Raw genomic sequence first — 18,884 nt, 5'->3', positions numbered from 1 at the left:
TAATTAATCACTCTGGCTTTCACACTTAGCAGATAATTACAGTCTCCTGGGCACGCAGCTCATTTTCATAACCTCCTGCTCCAAGCCGGCAGCACGGGGGAGGGGGGAAGGGAGAGACGCCGAGGGGGGGGCGCAGGTGGGAGGGGGCGCAGGGAGGAGAGAAGGGGCCCGGGCGGCCTGGGTGCCCCCTGCAGCCGTGGGAGCCGAGGGGGCCGAGGGAGGTGCTGCCCGGGGAGGCCCACCTGCGCCCCTGAACCCACCCGCTGCACCTGCACCTGCACCCTGGGGCCCCCCCCAGCTGTGCGCCCCCGGCCCCCCGCCCCCCTGTGGCCGCACAGGGGCCTAGTGAGGAGCACGACGTGGTCGCAGGTGAGGTCCCTCCGGCGTGTGCCGGGCGAGTGGCCCGCGGGTGGGGGCCTCCATCCAGGCGGGACCCCGGGTCGTGGCCCCAGAAGTCTGTGCTGGAAGGGAAGGGACGGCGGCGTCCCCTGGGGCTTCACCTAACCCCACGGGGACCGGCAGGCAGCGCGGGGCCCCACCCCGTGGGACACGGGCCACCATCGCCGGGTGCCAGGGACCTGAGGCTCCGCGTCCATGAGGCTCCCGCCCCCGGCCTCACCGCGGGCCTCAGGCTTTCCTCACGCTTCCCCCAGAGTTGTGAGGCCTTGGGGTTGTCACGCGAGCCCCTGAGCCCCTGAGTTCCCTCTGCAGGGTGAGGCCCCCCAAGGAGGCCACTGTGCCCGCCGCGAGCCCTTCTGTCCCCCCTCTGAGCCAGCCTCCGGGGCGGAGGCACCGCAACAGGAACGGCTGTATCCAGGAGCCGATGCGAGAGAGCACCGGCTCGGGAGTCTGGCTGTGCAGCTTAGCCCCGGTTGTGACCCAGTGACCTGGCCTGTGTTTTATTTCACCGTAAAATGAGGAGGTTAAGTCTCCAAGACTTTGGCGGCTCTGGCGGCCGGTTCCTGGCTCCTGGCCACCGTCCTGTGGGAGTTCACGAGGAGAACTGCCCTTGCCGGAGGAGGCCGGCCCTGGGTGTCTGATTCGGGTTGGGGAGGTACGGGCTCCAGAGGGCCGGAGCGGGGGCGTCCAGGACGGCAAGGGGCGCGGGTGGGGCGGCCTGGGGGGGGCACGTTTCCATGTTGTCGGGCGTGCTCTGGACTTGGCGCAGGAAACCAGGAGCAGATCCCCCCCAGGGCCGTGTGCGTCGTGTCCACAGTCCCGGATGGACCAGACAGACGTTCGGGGTGCACGCGGCATCCATGGTCCTGGGGGGACCCTGCGCTCGGGGTGCACTCGTTGTCCACGGTCCTGGCGGACCAGGTGTTCGGGGTGCGCGGCGTCCATGGTCCCGGGTGGACCATGCACTCAGGGTGCACTGGGTGTCCACAGTCCTGGATGGACCAGGCGCTCAGGGTGCGCAGTGTCCACGGTCCCGGGTAGACCCGGTGCTTAGGGTGCGCGGGTCCATGGTCCCAGGCGGACCAGGCCCTCGGGGCGCACGTGACGTCCACGGTCCTGGGGGTACCAGGTGCTTGGGGTGCACTGGGCATCCACGGTCCTGGATGGACCAGGTGCTCGGGGTGCGCGGTGTCCACAATCCTGGGGGGACCCTGTGCTCAGGGTGCAGTCCGCGTCCACGGTCCAGGGTAGACCATATGCTCGGGGCACACATGATGTCCACGGCCCCAGGGGGACCCTGCGCTCAGGGTGGGGGCCTGAGCGGGGCTGTGGGCGCACCCGGGCCCACGTAAGATCTCTCCCTGGGGAGACGTGCTCCGGCGTCGCCCTGACCGTCAGCTCGGGTCTATGAAAAGACTTTGCCGAGTCTTGTGGGAACATAAACATTTGGCAGCTTTCTTTCCCCGAAAGCTATTTCTTCTCTTGCTCTGGGAACGTGGGGCAGGCAGATCCAGGCCGCGCGCCCTCCCCGCCCTCCCTCCCGCTCCCCGCAGGGCAGGCTCCCTGGCCTGGTGGGCCCTGGGGCGCTGGGACCCCCCGCCCCGTCCGGGCGAGCGGAGCAGGGAAGCAAACAGCCCTCCCAGGAGGAGGAATTACGAGCAGGGAGGAGAGGGAGGGAAAATAAGCAAATGGCATCAGCGGTGAAAAGTGAATTCCAGACATTTAAAATTCTTTTGGTTTTAATCATCTCCGAGCCCTACTGGAGCTGGGCTGGGGGGGAGGGAGGAATGAAAACCAGGGCGCAGACGGGAGCCGCGTGCGGGCGCCCCCCCATGCCCGACGATGCCTCCGGGGGCCCCTCCTGACTTACCTCCCCTTTATCTCATTTCACAGACTCCGCTTAAAGCACTGACCTTTCGGTTTTCCACCAGATTGCAAGTTCCCCGAGGCCCTGGGTTGTGTTTTGTGAAAAACAAAACAAAAATAACAAACAACAAACCCCAACCTCTTTCATAAGTCATGCCTGGGCCTCCTCGGCGGCCGCGAGGGTCAGGGCCCCCAGGGGAGCTTTGGGGCCTGTTTTCCTCCTCTGGGAGCCAGTTTGAAGAGAGGGGCTGAGCCTGGGAGGGGCCCCGGAGGCCCTGGAGGCCGAGGGGTCCGGTCCGGGCGCCGGGCGGGTGGGGAGCTCGGGACCGGCAGGGTCAGGGTCTGCTCTGGGAGAGGCCTGGGGTCAGGCCCCTGCCCCCTGCACGCTGGGGCCGCTGCTCAGGCGGGGTCCCCGGGGTGCTGGGCTCTGGAGGGCCGGGGTGGGCCTGGGAGGTCGCCGCCGGGAGCCTTGCCTGAGCCTCTTCCCCCCGGTCCGGGTCCCCCAACCCCGTGCTCGGCCTCTTCTTTCTGAGCACCCCCAGCTCAGGCCCCTGATTCTGACTTTTCTAGTGTCTTGTGAAATGAGCTCCGCGCGCAGCCAGGACTCGAACTCAGGACGCTGGGGACGGAGCGTCACAGGCCCGCTTCACTCCGTGGGCACCTACTGTGTCTGTTTGGGGTTTCTCCGGCCCGACAACCTGGCGCCCAGGCCCCGTGGGCTCCTCGCAGCTGGGGGGGACCCAGGACCAGCAGGCTCCCCGGCCGGGCCTGCCCGGGGCGCTCCCTCTGCGCAGGGGCGCGTGCATGCCCCGTGGGGCGGACACCCGGGTCCCGGCACCTGCGTGGCCACCGGGCAGGGACCTGGGCCGCTGGAAGCGCGCGGTCAGATCGAGTCCTGATGCTCTGGGTTCATCGTCAGGAGACCCAGACCCTGACCGTCAGGGTGACGGTGACCTCACACGGCGCCGCGTCCCAGCAAGCCCGCCTGCGCTCCCGCCGGGGGTTGTGAGGGTGCGTTCACGCAAAGGCCTCAGGGCCGAGGACCCCTGGGTGTCGGAGCGATGCCTCCAGTGACAGGTGTCCCCGACGCCACGGCCTGCCCGCCTGGGGCTGCCCTGCCACCCCTCGGCCTTGGCGGTGCAGGCGGTGCCAGGCGGCAGGACGGCAGGGTCTCCCCCAGGGCGCCCCTGTACCCCACTGCCCCTCGCCTTGCACCTGCCGAGGCTTCTCAGGTTTGAAAGCCGCTGATTGCCTCCCGCCCCGACAGTCAGCAGTGAGCACCGGTGACCCAGGGCCCTGAGCGGAGCCTGCACCCCGTTCCCGCCGCCTCCCCCCAACACCCCTCCCGCCCCACTTCCGAGGCACAGACCTGGAGGTCCGGTGGTGAGATCAGGAGCCCATGGGGCTCCCGGATGTGCCCTGTCCACCGCCCCCCCCCCCCCCGCCGCCCCACCCCCGTAGCCTGGGGATTAGGGCCAGCCTGGAGCCTGAAGGTCTGGGGAGGGCCAGGGAGAGGCAGGTGGAAGGAGGAAATGAGAGAAGAGGTGATGATAAGGAAGCAGCTGGATGGAGGGCGCAGGGCAGGGAGGAAGGTGAAGGGGAGGGCCGGGATGAGAGCGAAACCTCATCCATCCCAGAGAGAACGAGGGGGGAGGGGGGGAGGGAAGAGAGGGAGAAACCTCAACTTTTTATTTAAAATCAGAGAGCAGTTGTACGCCTGGAGTCGTTGCCATGGCAACCGCAAAGAAAAGGAGACAGAGGCCCTGGTGAAGGCGTGAAAACCCAACAGGGGTAAATGTTTAAAGCCAGGAACAAAAACCATTCAGAGATAATTAAGTAACAGGCTGCAGGTTCCAGACTCCTGGCCATTGTGTCGGGGGTGGACGCCGGGGACAGGGACGCCGGGTCCTCGTTCACCCAGGGGCTCAGGGGCACCTGAGCTCCAGTGCTGCCTCCACCTCCTCCCCTGCGCCCGGCCGCTCAGGCCCGGAGGCCCAGCCCCCAGCCCTGAGGAGGAGGCCGGGGTCAGCGGGCAGGGCTCTGGTCGGATCAGGATCCCCCCCTCGGAAGAGCTTCTGGACCCCGCACCCCGGGGACGGTGGGGCACCTCAGGTGTGGACGGCCTCCTGCCGAGTGATCTCCAGGGTACAGGACGCGGGGTCACTGGCTGGCTGACCTCTGTGCTGCCTCGGGGGTGGGGTGGGGGGTGAGATGGGGTCCCTGGGCTCTCCGTCCAGAGGGGGTGAGGGTCCAGCAGTGGCTGCGAGCTTTGCTGGAGCCACTCACCTGGATGCTCCAGGTCGGGGGGGGGGGGGGCTCCAGCAGGACCCCCTCTCCCCAGCCTCAGGATGGCCAGGAGCTAAACGATATTTGGGGCTTCCGTGTATGCCATAGAGATTTATTTTAAATGCCCAAGTACTTTTGTATTTTGGGGGTTCCACTCAAGCAGCCCCCCCCGCCGCAGACGTCGGCATAGCTGGCGGCCCACAGTCTTGGCTTCTGGCTCCTTCCCTGCAGGTGCCTCCCGGGAAGAACCGGTGGCCGTGGGAGCAGTGGCCGTGCTGGGGCAGGAGTCCGGCCTCCCATGGGGCGCTCTCCCTCCGCCGTGACGCCCCCCTGCTGTCCTCGCCTGCAGATACTCTGGGTTTATCCCCAGACTGAGCCAGAGCCTCAGAGAGCGGCTGGCGGGGGCTGACAGGCTCCGGGCCCCCCCAGGAATTGCTTCCCCTGAGCCTTGAAACTCGGGGGGGCAGATGTTGTGGATGTGGCTCAGCACACCACGCGTCCTTGCTGAGCATCTGCGGAGAACGTGCCGTGGCCGTGCTCTTCCCAAGCCGCCAGCTGGTTTTTATTTCGCGGCTACGATACGTTGCGTCACTGATTTTTGGCTTCGCCCTTGTTGCACTTGCTGCTCGGAAGCTCCTGGCGAGCACCGAGCGGACTAACCGGACCCGAGCTCGAGTTGTTGCTCCCGTCTTGCTTCTCTTTCCGGCCCCGCCTCGCCCACTGCCCACTGCCCACTGCCGACTTTCTCCTCGAAACGTACCATGCGCATCCTGGACTAAACGGCTGTGTATGTGGCCCCGAATCTTTCACGGGGTAAATCCGGTCCGTTGAGACGGGACAGAACCTGCACACGGGCGGGCAGCCGGGCAGTGAGCAGCTCCGAAGATGCGAGCCGCGGTCCTAGGCCACCTGGTATCGTCGGTGGAGCGGGCTGTGGAGAGCCGCGGGAGCCCCAGGTGAAGTGTGCAGGTGCAGTCCACCCCCGGGGGCGCGGGAGGGGGGCTCCCCGCGGGCAACACCCACTACTGCCGCCAAGTAATTCCCTTGAACGCTGGGACACGGGCGCCGGGTCGAGGTGGTGATGATCACACCCGCCTTCTCATTGGCCCAGGGAAGGGCACGGGTAGGACGAGAAGAGGTCGGCACCGTGTGACCTCTGGGGGCCTCGCACACCTGCACCCCGGGAGACAGGCCTGAGCCCTGTGCCTCTTGTCTCTCCGTCCCCAGCCAGCCTTTCATCTGGTCCCCGGGGGAAACGAAAAACAGCACCTGTAGCCCGTGACAGCCTGCTTTGCTCATCCCTGCCCTTATTGAGCATTTACTGAATGCCAGGCACCGCCAGGTGCTGCACGGAGGGGAGCGCTCTTCCTACGGCCTCGGCGGGGGCTTCCAGTTCCTTCTTTTCTCTCTAATTGGGAGAAACTGTTCAGTAGATATGCAGCCCTGTTGATGGGCACCCGAGTCCTCCCAGTGACGGGTGTCCTGGGTCCTCCTAGTGATGGGCACCCAAGTCCTTCCAGTGATGGGTCCCCGAGTGCTCCCTGTTATGGCCTCCCATGTGCTCCCAGTGACAGGATCCCATGTGTTCCCAGTGATGGGCTCCCCTGAGTGCTCCCGGTTATGGGTTCCTGAGTGCTCCCAGTGATGGGCCCCCGAGTGCTCCCAGTGATGAGACCCCAAATGCTCCCTGTGATGGCCTCCCATGTGCTCCCAATGACAGGATCCCGTGTGTTCCCAGTGATGGGCTTCCCCGAGTGCTCCCAGTGACGGGCTCCCGAGTGCTCCCAGTGACGGGCTCCCGAGTGCTCCCAGTGACGGGCTCCCGAGTCCTCCCAGTGACGGGCTCCCGAGTGCTCCCAGTGACGGGCTCCCGAGTCCTCCCAGTGACGGGCTCTCGAGTCCTCCCAGTGACGGGCTCCCGAATGCTCCCAGTGACGGGCTCCCGAGTCCTCCCAGTGACGGGCTCCCGAGTGCTCCCAGTGACGGGCTCCCGAGTGCTCCCAGTGATGGGCCCCGCGTGCTCCCTGCTATGAGCCTCCGAGTGCTCCTAGTGATGGTCCTCCTAAGTGCCGGGTCACATGCCTCCAGCCCCCCTCCTGCTTCTGCATTTCTCCCAGCCTTCTTCTGTCTTTTCCTCAAGGTCTTTCTCTTGTTTTCCATTAAAATAAATTTTTGAGAAAGAAAATAGCTGCATATTGTTTTTTCCTGTCTTTTATCCTTCAGATTTTTTCTTTTAAAAATTCTTCCCCCATTACTTACAAGGGGGAAAAGAAAGAAGGCCGCCTTTCGAATCCCTCAGTTCTTTCGCTCAGAAGACAAAAGATCCTTCAGAATTGGGGGGGGCGGGGAGAAGGGCTGCGGCTAAAAGTCTTCATCAGAGTCAGAAACCTGACAGAAAAGCTTTGTTGGGAGGGAAGGGGGGTACTGGAGACTCACAGCTGAAGGGAGCGGGTAGCGCATGTTCCCATCCACATTTTCACCGGAGTCTCCTCCTCCCGAGGCTTCTGGAAGCCTCCAAGCCCGGGTTTGCATTTCAGCCCAGCCCACGATTACCAGGACTCAGGGCCTGGGAGGAGAGGAGGCCCGGGTGAGGGCGGCGGCGGGGTAGCCTGGCTGGCGGAGGGCGGTGCCTGCCTGGGGAGGGAGGGAGTGCGCGGTGTGGGCGAGGGGGCGCGTGGAAGCAGCTGGTCCAACCTCCCGGGTCGCGGGGCAGAGAGGATTCAGAAACATCCGCTGCCGTGAGGGAGAATGAGAAGGGGGTGGCGCGGGCATCAGGAAGGGGGTCTAGCAGGGCGGGAAGGGGCCCTGGACGGAGCAGGACGGAGCCCCCACTCACCGGGCGGCCGGGCGGCGGGAGGACTATCTGCGGCAAGTGCTTGACTCCCAGGCGGCCCGAGCCGGCACCCGGGACCCAGCACCCAGCGTGGGCTCCCGTGCGATGGGGGACGAGGGCGGATCTTCCCAGGAGCCTCAACAAAATGTGATTAGGGAGAGAAACTCGCTTCTGGTCTTCTGGCTGCTGCAGAAGGGAGTTATGTAAGGGCTCCCTCGGGTGACTCGGAGCATCCTCCCCCATTCTGGTCCCCGGGTCTCTGCCTGAACCCCAGAAGTGGGAGCCCAGACCTTCCACCCTGGCTTCTGGAAGGTCCCGGCCACAGACATGCTGCTGGGGAGCAGGCCTGACTGTCAGCCTGCGGAGGGTGAGCCGGGACGCGCGGATCGGAGGAGTCAGTACCTAATGAGACTCTGGGAGCCCAGGAGCCGAGGGGGGAGGGCGGGAGGAGGGAGACTGGGCAGGGCTGGGGCGGGCGGGCGCACAGAAACAGGCCGGGCCGGAGGAGGAAGGAGCAGAGGCCGGGCCTGGTTGGAGGAAAGGAAAAGAAAGTAAAAAAAAAAGAGAGAGAAAAAGGACTGAGTGATCCCGAGGCGGGAGCCCCGTGTGCCCAGCAGGGTTCCGGGATCCCAGGGGGCGGAGGAAAGGGTGTGGCCCGTTCTGGCCCAGGCTGGGGCGGCTGACCACGGGGTGAGGGCAGGGTGGCCCAGGGGCGGCCTTGGCGCGGCCGGGGTGGGGGGGCCCTGGGAGCGGGCTGTGCCCCGGCGCCTGGCTGGGGCGGGGGCAGCAGGAGTGGAAACTCCGGGCCTAATTGCTGGGTCTCAGCTCTCGCAGGGAGCGCGGGGCAGGAAATTCCTGGGATTCCAGGCCTGTAGGATCATTGCCGAGCGCAACCGCAGAGGCAGAGCGGGGAAGGGCAGAGGGCTGCTCCCCTCCATCCTCCTCCCCTGCAGTTTTAAAGCAGCGCCGGGGAGGGGAGCGGGGCTGAAAGGGAGGCCCCAGGCCTCAGAGCCTGGAGAGGAAGGCCCGGGCGGGGGTCCTGGCGACGGACCTGGCGACGGACAGGCGGCCCCTCTGTGGGGTCAGGGACAGGCGGCCCGGCTGGGGCAGGGATCGCCCGGGAATGAGCCTGGGGGCAGGACCTGAGCCAGAGCCCCACCAGGGCCCATCAGTGGGGCGTCAGGGGGCCGAGGGCCTGGGGGTCTGGGGGCCTGGGGGTCTGGGGACCTGGGGTTTGCTGTTTCCTCTGCTCTAAGGGGACTGAAAGCCAGCCCAGACCGTGTGTCCCCTCTCAGTCCCCTGAACAGCCCCTGCCTTTCCTCACCTCCCAGCTCTCCCTTGCCCGGGTGCAGGGTCCCCAGGGAGCCCTCTTCCCATCCTTCCTCCTGGACCTGCGTCTGCCCCGAGGGCGCAGGGAGTCCTCTCAGGCCTGTCCTCCGCGTCCTCCCAGCAAACCACCCTTTGCTCTCCAAGCAGAAGCCTCAGCCTCAACGTGGCCCCTGCGTCAGTCTTGGTCACAGTGGGTCATGCCCGCCGCCTCCCCCGCGGACCAGGCGCCTGGGGCGGTGGGGACGTGCTCTCCCTTCCCTCTGGGGCCTGCCACACAGGGGGGCGATGCGGGCGTACGTGCACACACACTCCACACACGCACTCACGTGCACACGCCACATGCACACACATGCACGGAGCTTGCAGAGCCACCGCCCCACCGAGCTCCGGGCAGGTCCCCTGAAGGGAGGGCTCCGGGCCTGCCTCCCGGCCGCAGCCTCTGCACACACCGGCGGGACACCGTCAGGTGCTGCTGAAAACTCATTTTCCTGCTTTCCGAAGCCAATGACTTCTGCACTGTCTACACCTGCTGCTCTTCCTGGGGTACGGGGGGCGACGGGACTGCCTTCACCGTGGTTGGGGTGGCGCTGCCCCGGAGGGCGCTGGGCTCCGGCGCTCGAGGGGGCTGTGGCATGGCTTCTGCTCAGAGCCCGAGCGCCCGGATGGACGCAGCGCTTCCTCCAGGAGGCACCCCCGCCGAAACCCCAAAAGCTCTCCGTCGGAAGCGCTGTATCTGGACTTCATTCCAGGACTTGGTGAACTTTCCTGGGGTCAGATCATGAAAGGTCTTCACTTCTTCCTGAGACCCGGGTGGCCGGTTGGTAACCAGGCCCCTCTCCTGGGGGCCCAGGGCCCGTCCGTCCTGAACCTGAAGCAGATCCTGCCCCTAACAGAACTCGCCTGCCCCGCGGGCAGGGGTGACTCCTGGGTTTAGGGGGCCCAGGGTGCGTCAGGCATCGCCCTCACCTCGGGGTCCTTCCTGTGCCAGGGGTGTGGCTCGGAGCCCGTCGCTCCACCTCCCCAGGCCTCCCCTCCGGCCCGTAACTCAAGGAGGTCTGCGCGGGTCAAGGCAGACCGTGTCAGCCGTGGCCGTCTGTGTTTCGGGGTGAAATCGTGGTGTTTCTCGCCTTCCTCCTTCCCTGGGGCCCGGGAGGCCCTGGGGCTGTGTGGGCTGCAGGAAGGGGTTCCCTCACAGGGCCGGGGGCACGCCGCGCGTGTGCTCCCTCAGGCCTGTGTGAGCGGCTGCGGTGGGGCTCGGGCGCCGGAGCTGGAGCGCAAGGGGAGGAAGCTATCGGGGCGCGGAGAGCCCCAGGCCGCTTGGCCGGCGGACGTCCTTCCAGGTGCGGGTCTGGAGCAGGGCTGGGGGGCGCGCTGTGCGGGGACAGAGGAGGCGCCCCCCGGGGACCTGTGCACCCCCGCGGGCTCGTGGGCGCGAGGCGGGCACAGCGCGGGGAGCAGTCACCCCTCCGCGGCCCCCGACTCTGCTCAGCGCCCTGAGGCGTCTTCAGGCCGGGCTTTGAGGGGCCGCTCGAGGGCTCGGGCGGGGCCTGGCGCTGCTGCTGCCTCAGCCCAGGACGGGGCACCTGCACTCCTGGGGCTCGCTTCCCCGGTCCGCGCGCACCCAGAGCCTGGGGGCTGCCCCGGGGTCGCGGGACCGCACATGCCCCCGGGCTCCCCGCCACGCCACGCTCAGAAGTTGGACTTGCCCCCCAGCCTCTGCCCCCCGCCACCTGGCCCCCGGCCGAGGGGTGAACCCCACGCGGGCACAGATTTCACAGCGGCCGCGTCAGAGAGAAGGGGAAGGTCCAAGGGCTGAGGTGAGCGTTGCTCCCCTGGGTCCGCTCCTGCCGCAGCAGCTGGGTTTTTTTCTTCTTTTGTTTTAAAGATTTTATTTATTTATTCATGAGAGACACAGAGAGAGAGAGAGAGAGAGAGAGAGAGAGAGACCCAGGCGGAGGGAGGAGCAGGCTCCATGCAGGGAGCCTGATGCGGGACTCGATCCCAGGACCCCGGGGTCACGCCTTGGGCTGAAAGCAGACGCTCACCCACTGAGCCCCGCCAGGGGCCCTCACATCTGGATTCCTGTGTGCGAACAGGGCTGTGCACCTGCTGGAGTGCGCGGCCCAGTCCACCTTGCCCTGCGCTCCGTGGACTCCCACCCGTGTGGACCCGGTGCTGCTGTGTGAGCAAGAAGAGACCTAGGACTTGGTGGGGGGGCCGGGAGGACCCAGGAGCAACCTCTCCAGGTGACATGGGGTCCAGGGGGGCCTTCCGCACTTCTGCGTGGGGCCCACGGGGCTCCTTGTGTCTCCTGTCCACGGGCTTGTCCCAGAGCCGTGAAGAGGGCTGAGGATGGTAGGCCGCGGCAGGAGGGGGGGCAGGGTTAGAAGTTCCAGTGGAGCCCGCGGGGGCGGGGCCTGCGAGGGGAGGCCTAGGGCCCTGTGGGTTTAGCCAGGGGCCCGAGCGCCCACGTTTCCCTGCGCCCCGAGGCTCCGAGGTTCCGGCCCGCTTTTCCGGGTGCCAGGCCCAGGGCGCTGACGAGTCAGGAGTGCAGTTGGGCCGCCCCTCCCCGGCGTGGGCACAGCCTAGGAGCCCCACTGCGGACAGGAGATTTCGACTGTAGGGAAGGCTGCTTGGGGGGTGGGGTCTGAGTGGTGGTTCTGGAAATCCCCTCCCCCTGGGGGGGCAGCACCGGGAGGAGGTCGGGTCACACTCCCGCTGCTCAGGCAACACGCTGAAGCGCCCTGGCGCTGGGTGCACTCGCGCTACACTTCCATAAGCTACACTTCCGTAATTTCTCTCCTTCTGAAAGACAGGATCATTCCAGGAAGGCTTCCTGGAGGAAGTGCAATGTCACTGTTTGAAAAAATGGGAAGGAGGGGATCCCTGGGTGGTGCAGCAGTTTAGCGCCTGCCTTTGGCCCAGGGCACGATCCTGGAGACCCTGGATCGAGTCCCACGTTGGGCTCCCGGTGCATGGGGCCTGCTTCTCTCTCTGCCTGTGTCTCTGCCTCTCTCTCTCTCTCACTGTGTGCCTATCATAAATAAATAAAATAAAATAAATTAAAAATAAAAAAAAATTAAAAATAAAAAATGGGAAGGAAACCCGAGTTATTGTGCTAGGGGAGGCACCCGGGCCGTGTGCGGCATCATCTGGGAGAAACGGGGGCAGGAATGAGTGGCAGGAGGGGGTAAACTGAGGCAGAGGTTTTGCACACACACTGGGAAGGTGTAGTGGCCGAGGTTGTGCAGCAGGAGGATGAGTACAGGGAGGCCTCGGGTGCAGGGTGCAAGACGGCATCACGGCCTGCGGGGGGAGGGGGGCCTGGACACAGCTGGGGGGCATCGGAGTGTCCCCCCAGCGGCCGCTCCACCCTGACCTCAGAACCCAGCCCAGCCGCCAGCTGCGGTTCTGGAAGCAGAGGCGCCGCCCGGTCCCTCAGAGGCCAAGGGGGCCGCACCTGAAGGCTCCTGCCGCAGATTTCTTCTGCTGTGGATGGCCCCGGAGTGGCCGGCAGGAGGCCACCGAGGCGACCCGGCCACGCCGGTACAGCCGCCCCCCGTGTGGGGCGGGCCTCCTGGCTCCTGGGCCCCGATTCCGGCCCGCAGGCCCGTCCACCCCTGGGTTTCCTGGGCCCCTGGGTCTCTGGGACCCGCCGTGGACCTGGGCTCCTGGGGCGGGACATGGGGAGGTGCGCCAGTGTGCTCCCCGAGGTGCCGGCCTCCTGCCCACGCACGAACCCGCAGGGTCCACCGCCTTTCCCTGGTGGAGCCCCCTGGGGGAGGAGGAGAACCAGCAGGGGGGACGGCAGGAGAGGGCAGCTAGGGGGTAGAGGGGTGGAAGGAGAGTCGCAGTGATGCGACCAGGGATGGCCTGGGAGGGGCAAAGAAGGTCAGGAAACGGCAGGGGCATGGGGCCACCTCAGGAAGCCGATCCTGGGGCCCAGGGAGGGGACGATGGTGGACGGTGAAGGCAGCTGTGGCCCGAGGGGCAGCAGGGAAGGGGATGCCCCACTCCCCCCCCAGGAGCCGCGTGTGCCTCCCTCCTGGGCAGGAGGTCTGAGGAAGGCCCTCCGGGAGCAGCAGGAGTGGAGGGGAGGGGCGGGAGGGCAGCGTGGGGCCGAGCTGGCAGGATGGCAGGTGGGGACCGCGGGACACGGCCTCCCTGGCGCTGGTGGCGGGTGCCGTGCCTCGGGGAGCCTGGGAGGTGGGGGACAGCGGCTCCGCTGGGCGCTGGGCGCTGGGCGCTGCTGGCCTCTTAGAGGAGCCGCAGAGCCTAGAGCCCCGGGAGGAAGAGGTGGGGGGGCAGCAGCTGGAGCCGCGGTCCCCGTCCCCAGGTTCCCAGCACCTGCGGGGGCCTTTCCCCCCGCCCCGTGTCACAGGCTAGGCCGCCATGACGCTTCGCCTCCTGATGTCACAGGCTCGGGAAGTGCATCTGGGGCAGCCCCGCGTCCTCCTGCCCCGGCCCCGCGGGTTTGGTACAACACACCCTGGGCGGCCCCTCAGTGCTGTGGAGGCCGGGCGCGCTGCCACCACCCAGCGGGGCCTGTCACGGCCCGGGACCGTGTAACGGGGCATCCGGGCAAGGGAGGCCCCCGGGGATGTGGCCAGAGCGTGTCCCGAGGCCGCCGCCGCTGGTTGTAACCCCAGCCTACGGGCTGCAGCCATGCGCCAGGCACCAGGGCCGCTCTGGCGTTTCCGTGTGAGCCGTGAGTGGCCTTCGCGGGGGCCCTGTGGTGTGGGTCCCCGTCACAGAACGGAGTCTGAGGCGCAGAGAAGTGAGGCAGCTTGTCCACCGCCTCCCGGCGAGGCCTTGATGGGGCCGCTGGGCCCGAGCGCTGGGCGGCTGCGCTGCCAGTGACCTTGCCCCAAGGCCGTTCTCTGAAATGGGGCTGATGGGCCGGCAGGGCTGGGGGGTGGGGGAGGCTCGGCTCCACTGTCACCCGGTGGGCAGATCACCTCCGTGGGCGCGCTGGGCCTGGGCCCTCAGGGAGAGTCCCCGGGAGCTCCTAGGGCAGGGGCCTCTCAGCCCTGGAAGCATCAGCCTGGGACCACTTCAGACACATGAGCACTGTGACCTCCCCTGCACCCCGTGACCTCCCCTACACCCTGTGACCTCCCACTGCACCCCGTGGCCTGCTGTACCCCATGACCTCCTGCTGTACCCCGTGACCTCCCCTGCACCCTGTGACCTCCTGTTGCACCCCCATGACCTCCGGCTGCACCCCCATGACCTTATTGCACCCCCATGACCTCCTGCTGCACCCCGTGACCTCCCCCACACACCTGTGACCTCCTTACTGTACTCCCGTGATCTCTTGCTGCACCCCGTGACCTCCCACTGCACCCCTGTGACCTCCCGTTGCACCCCCGTGACCTCCCCTGCACCCCTGTGACCTCCTGTTGCACCCCTATGACCTTATTGCACCCCCATGACCTTCTGCTGCACACTGTGACCTCCTCCTGCACCCCCGTGACCTCCCATTGCACCCCCATGACCTTATTGCACTCCCATGACCTTATTGCACCCCCATGACCTTCTGCTGCACCCCATGACCTCCCACTGCACCCTGTGACCTCCCACTGCACACCTGTGACCTCCTTACTGTACCCCTGTGATCTCTTGCTGCACCCCGTGACCTCCCACTGCACCCCTGTGACCTCTGCCTGCCCCCGTGACCTCCCCCTGCACCCCCGATGCTTGGACATGTAGGAGGTGGCTCCGTTGTGTTTTATTTCTCTTCTCTCGGTTTCCTGAGCAGCAGGGTTGGAGCACTTTCCGTTCCCTGCCACCTGTGTGTTCCCTTGTCACCGCAGTCCCACGAAGGGAAGTGGGTGTTGGTGTCCCCATCGCACGATGGACAGACTGGCCGTGTGGGGGGGCTGTCCTCCCGCCTGGAGCCGGGTGGAGCCGGGGACCCCGTCCAGGCAGCAGCGTGTCCCCCCGCCGCCCCACGTGGCCTGCCTGGACAGCCCCCTTCCCCGAGGGTCCCCTCCCTGAGGAGGATGACCGGCCCGCGTCTTCACGGTCATCTGCTGAAGCACAGAGTGGCGTGTGGCCCGGGGCGAGCGTGGCGTGAGGGTCGGGTCGCCCCGCGGGGCCCAGCTGTGGGCGTGTGGGCGGCGCAGTGCCAACGGGACCGTCGCGGGGGCCGCATGCGAGGCCGGGAGGCTGCGGGGAGGAGGGCAGGGAAGCAGCGGCCTTGTGTGCACAGTGCCGTCACCTGATGACGTCATGTGTTTCTGTGACATTTTTAAGTTTCTATTTTTAGCACGTGATGCACGTGGTACAAAACTCCAAATCCGCCGGTGGTGACGGGAGCTGTCTGTCCCGCTGCTGTTGCCCAGAAGCGCTCCGCCTCCCGGGCTTCCGGGAAGGGACACCGAAGCCCCGGAGCTTGGAGGCTCCCTGAGGTCACCCGCATGGAAGCAGGGTGTGGTGGGGTGCGGCCCCCGCTGCAGGCCCTGAGGTGTGGGGCCACGGTCTCTCGAGGCGTCAGGAGGAGCCCAGCCATGGGGAACTGCGCGTGGGATTCCCCGTGGCTTCTCCATGGGTGACACTGGGGCCCTCCCGAGGTCCTGAGCGGGGCCTGGGCTCTGGGGGGCCGGGCCGGGCGCCGTCGCTCCCCGAGAAGCCCTGCGCTCCGGAGTCGGGAGCTGCGTGCCCCTCGTCCTGGCCACGGCGCATCTGGGCGTGTGACTTGGGCAAACCCGTATCCAGCAGAGGGGTTTGTGTCCCACGTCCCGCGGAGCTGTGTCCCCAACATCATTGTGCACTCGGGGAAATCGTACGCCCAAGGCCTCTTCCTCCCTGAGCCTGCAGAGACTGAGGGAGGCAGAAAGTGGATTCGCACTCGGAATGCGGTCCCGCGGGGGCACAGGGCCGGCCCCGTGGGGTGGGGGCTGTCCAGCCGGCGCCCCTCGCGGGCCCTGCACCCGGAATTGAGCCTCTGGCCCACTGGTCAGACCTCCACGCTGTCTGCTTGTCCTGGACTGGGGGAGCGGTCGTCCCATTGTGGGGACACGTCCCGTAAGGCAGCTGCAGGCTGGGGCAGGCAGGCGCCTGGCGGGACGCGGGCCCTGCAGGGAGGCCCCCATCGACGGTTGTGGGGGTTTGTGCCCCCAATAAGAGTGTTAATTAGACGTCGTCCTGGACGGGATGCTACGCAGACGGATTCAACTCCAGCCCGTCAGCAAGGCCGCCCTGTGCCTCGGTCCCTGCAGGGGAGGGCGAGCGCGGGCGCGGGACGGCGACCCTGACACGGAGGAACAAGCAGGAAGGTCCCCTTCGGTCAGCTCGGCTTCTGGGATGGCAGCTTTGTCCTGCTGCTGCCTCTGCCGCCCACTGCTCTCTGTCCCTTTCTGTGCCATGCACGCACACGCACACACGTATGGATGCACAAGCATGGACGTGTGGGGACGCACACATGTACACACATGCACACATGTATGCATGGACATGCCTATGCGCGCACACACACCTATGTGCACACTGCCACATGCTCACACACGGACACACAGACGTGCACACATAGATGCATGCACACACATGCATGGATGCACAAGCACAGGCGTGTGCAAGCACACATCTACACTGCACACGTATGCGCATAAACATGCCCACATGAGCACACACGCCTGCGTGCACACTGTCACATGCACACACATACACACATGGACGCACACAGGTACACACCTGGATGTGCACACACGTACGTGCACACACTTGTGGGGTCCCGTTAGGACGGCCTTGTCTGGTTCTCCGCGGGGACCGGGCCCGGGCTGCGAGGTGAGCGCTCCCACCTCCCGCGGCCGCCGGTCGCCTGAGCAGGCAGCGCGTGTAGACTTCAGCCTGGGCAGGGCTGCAGCAGGTGCTCGGCGACCACTGGCGTGTCGGGTGGCCGGCCCAGCCCTGGGGACAGTCCGGGGCCTGGCCTCGTGGGCAGAGTCCTGCTGGAGGGGTCCCGCCTGAGGGCGGAGGGGCTGGCGCGGCCTGATGTCTGGGGACGCGGGCAGGTGAAGGCAGGGCGGCAGGACGCTGTGAGCTACCGGGCAGTGGGGGGACCCGGGGCCGGGGAGACCTGACCGGCCCGCTCGCGCCGCCTGGAGGTGTGCAGAGGAGGGTGGAGGCTGGGCGGGTCTGCAGGGGAGCCCCCGAGGGCAGGGCCAACTCCCCAGCACCCCGCGCACTGTGAGGCCAACACTGCAGACACGGGGCACGAGGTTCATCTTCCCTTAAACTCTGGGTGCCTTGGTTTGGGGTCCTCACCTGGGTTCGGTGGGGGGTGCCCAGGTCAGCGGAGGGAGCAGCTGGCACCACACGGAAGCCCCAGGGACCCGGGTGGACTCTGCACACCGTGTGCCTCTGGGTCTGCAGGAGGTGCTTCTGGGACCAGGGGTCAGCAGGTGGCCGGGGGGGGCGTGGCTGGTGAGGCCTGAGCCCGGGGTGGGGCCTGGGGGGCTACAGGTGGGAGTGAGGGGGTGCGAGGGCGGGGTCTGCACCGTCCCCTTCCACACTGATGCCGGCCTTCCCCCTGCCCACCCTCTCCCCTGCCCTCCCTCTCCTCCCGCCCACCCTCTTCCCGGGACCAGGACAGGGACCGGGACAGGGACCGAGACCAGGATGGGGACCAAGACGGGGACCAGGACAGGGACCAGGATGGGGGCCGGGACTAGGACGGGGACCAGGATGGGGACCAGGACCAGGACGGGGACCAGGAAGGGGATCGGGACCAGGATGGGGACCAGAACGGGGACCAGGACCAGGACGGAGACCAGGACGGGGACCGGGACCAGGACGGGGACCAGGACGGGGACCAGAACGGGGACCAGGACCAGGACGGGGACCAGGACGGGGACCAGGAAGGGGATCGGGACCAGGATGAGGACCAGGATGGGGACTGGGACACCAGGATGGTGACCAGGACGGGGACCAGGACCAGGATGGGGGCCAGGACCAAGACAAGGATGGGGGCCAGGACAGGGACCAGCACCAGGACGGGGACGCTCAAGTGGCCACATCGGAGAACCTGCCCCCAGGCCCCACACCAGCCCCTGGAGCCGGTTTTCCTCCTGCCATGCAGATGGCTCTGAAGCACGGGGTGGGGGTGGGGGTGGGGGTGCCCCTCGCCTCCCCCCGTTGGTGTCCTGGGCCTGCGAGGGAAGCACAGCCCGGCCGAGCACCCGTCTCCGGTTTCCCGGCGTGTCACCGGGTGGCCTGGTGTTGCTACCTGCGGCGTGTTGGTCCCACAGGGAGGTCCCAGAAGGCAAGGGGCGTGTCTGCCTGTTCTTTGCAGGGAGCTGCGTCCATCACCCGTGGGTGTTGTCGTTATGTTTTTTGGTTTGTTTGGATGTGTTTGGTGTTTTGTTTTTTGGCAACCATGCCACCTCCGGGAGGGCTGCCGATGTGCGTGCACCGCAAGGCTCCAGAGAGGCGGCCGGGGATGCACAGGGGGCTCCCCTGCGCGGAGCAGGGCACTGCGGCTCCCCGGGGTGCCCCCTGCGGACGCTTCCTCGCCAAGGCTCCTGCCTGGGGAGTGCGGTCACCCCCGCGCGGCCGCCCAGCCACTCTTGTGTTTGCTCGATGAACCGCACGGATCCAGGACCTTCGGGGAGCCCAGGGGAAACGCACGCATGCATATGCCACGGGGCGGAGCCAGGGGCCCGTGATGGAGGGCGGAGGCCCCCCGAGGACACAGGCCACACCTGCGGAGTCGGACACACGGGGGTTCAAATCCCGACTCGGTGACGAGCTTTGTGACCCCCTTGAGCCCGTGGTCAGCGGCAGGGGCGCGTCTGCCCTCCAGCGCTGCAGTGAGGTGATGCGTAGTCGGGCCCCGGAAATGTGGGGCCCTCGCCCCCTCGCCTGGGAGGGCGGGACGGGACTGGCTGTTCACCTGGAGGGCTTCACGGAGGAGGCGGGCAGAGCTTGGTCTCCTAGCACAGGGGGACCGGGAGAGGATGCAGGGCGCAGCCCCGCAAGTGCAAGTGCCGTTTCCAGCAGGCGTTTCCTTCCCTGAGGCCTAGTAAGGAAAGGGCCCGGCCTGTGGGGAGAGGGAGGGCTCCCTGTGCAGGGTTGGGGGGGCGGGGCGGGGGGAGGGGGAGGCGCCCCGGCGCCCCCAGAGGCGGGGCAGTAAGCAGGACAGGATGGAGGGGCTGCCGTGTGTTGGGGT

General features: G+C 66.9%; 1 protein-coding gene and 1 long non-coding RNA gene across 8 annotated transcripts in view; one reads left to right on the top strand and one right to left on the bottom strand.

Annotated features, from left to right (window-relative positions):
- The window catches only part of KIRREL1 (kirre like nephrin family adhesion molecule 1), a 66,433-nt gene that overhangs the window by 12,168 nt on the left and 35,381 nt on the right, over positions 1 to 18,884 (top strand). The gene's annotated exons all lie outside the window — the stretch shown is intronic.
- On the bottom strand, positions 6,747 to 7,799 carry LOC112642933 (uncharacterized). Of its 4 annotated transcripts, XR_004812736.2 has the most exons (3): positions 7,675 to 7,799; positions 7,388 to 7,567; positions 6,747 to 7,117 (listed from the first exon to the last, which is right to left on the bottom strand). It is a non-coding gene; the product is annotated as an uncharacterized LOC112642933 (long non-coding RNA). The 4 variants fall into 4 exon arrangements; XR_007409060.1 differs by having other exon boundaries at positions 6,747 to 7,284; positions 7,388 to 7,780; XR_007409061.1 differs by having other exon boundaries at positions 6,747 to 7,185; positions 7,388 to 7,780.

Source organism: Canis lupus, chromosome 38 (assembly GCF_003254725.2).
Source record: "Canis lupus dingo isolate Sandy chromosome 38, ASM325472v2, whole genome shotgun sequence".
NCBI classification, from domain to species: Eukaryota; Metazoa; Chordata; class Mammalia; order Carnivora; family Canidae; genus Canis; species Canis lupus.
Note: the sequence above shows the minus strand (reverse complement) of the source record. Positions and strands in the feature narration are given on the sequence as shown.